Source organism: Dendrobium catenatum, unplaced genomic scaffold (genome assembly GCF_001605985.2).
Source record: "Dendrobium catenatum unplaced genomic scaffold, ASM160598v2 fragScaff_scaffold_1342, whole genome shotgun sequence".
Classification (NCBI taxonomy): Eukaryota; Viridiplantae; Streptophyta; class Magnoliopsida; order Asparagales; family Orchidaceae; genus Dendrobium; species Dendrobium catenatum.
In genome coordinates, this window is record NW_021319804.1 from 884,785 (window position 1) to 886,511 (window position 1,727).

The window sequence follows — 1,727 nt, forward strand, 5'->3', positions numbered from 1 at the left end:
AAAATTATATATATATATATATATATATATATATATATATATATATATGGAATAATGAAATGAAGGATGACTACTTCAGTATAATACTACTATAAGAAAATAACTACATGTTGGATTTGTATTTGTCTGTGGTATGGTATTAGAATCATACTCTTAGAGACAAGCTAGCTAGAAAAAATAACAAAGAGAAGAGAGAGGTGTGAACCCAAGGAACCCGAAAACAAAGAGACGGGTTTTGTTAATTTTATTTCTAGCATCAATTGTACAAAGAATTGAATACATACTTGATGTATAAGTCCCATGGTGTGATAATCTAAGGGAAAGAGAAAGAGAGAATGCAAAAGGAGAGGCCATAAATAGTCGTGTGACCATTTATTTACACTATAGGAAAACCACTAAAAAATATGTCAGAACTTATCAACGGAACTTTTGTCAGAAATTCTGCTGGTTTACTTAAATCCGGTGAAATATATCCACTAGAAACTCCACTGGAAAAAGTTCCAATTGATAAGATGACAGAAATACTGCCGGAAAGGGCCATATTTCCTTGTAGTTTTATATGATTTTGGGCGCTATAGAAATAGCTACATAAATTAAAAAAAATAGACAAGTGATACATGAAATATGTGGCATGAAGTATATCTATCTATCATACATCAGATACATAGATGGGTGGGATGTTAGATGTTACAGGGCTTGACAATTCAAGATGGTTATCTTAGATACAAATGAAGATTTTGAATGATTCCCAAATGATCTAGTGTATGACTCAAAGAAGAGGAATAATATCATTTTGTTTATAATTTGATTTGTTGATCACATGAACTTATGTGACTAATATGAAGCTTATTAATAATTTTATGATAACATGTAAATCTTATATGATGTCATAGAATGATTTTATATAAGTGCTTACTCTTAGATTAAATAATTATCAGCAAATATGGAGATGATAACAAGTTCCATTGAACTAGCTTGGAACATTTGCAACTTGAACAATCTTAAGATGTTTAATTCAGCATGTTTAAGAATACAAAATGAAGATCCAATTTTTAGTAGTTTAGTGAGTGTGTTTTAGAATTTATAGATTATAAATTATTTGAGTAACATTTAGCAAAGTATGTTGTATGATAAATAAAATTCTAAATTAAAATTGATTTTAGCTAAAATTGATATTAAAAATGTTTCTATATTTTATGAATTTATCTATAATTTTGTGAATTTATTTGGATTTTTATCTATTTATTTAAGTTGGTGGTGTCAATTATTTGCATAAATAAATTAAAAAATAAATATGAGAGAGAGAGAGAGAGAGAGAGAGAGAGAGAGAGAGAGAGAGAGAGAGAGAGAGAGAGAGAGAGCATTAAAAAACATCCTATAAGTAATCTTTGAGATGAATAAGCATATATTGTGCGATTATCCAACTACATGATTAACCTATGAAGCAAGAGGAGCATCATGTAGATTCCATCATTAAAATGATGTTGATGATGGTGCATGTAATATTATGATGTTTGAGTCGACCAATGTGCAAGATGCAATATACTAAACACAAATTCATCATATTTATGAAAGAATTATTATTGTTGCTATAAGGAAAATGATCATATTCTCAGTAAAATAAATGTAGATGTTGCTCAAGTTATAGAGTTTTAGCTCTTTCGGGCAAATAAATGTTATGATCAAGCTATAATGTATGATCTCACTTATCATCATATTGGTCATCA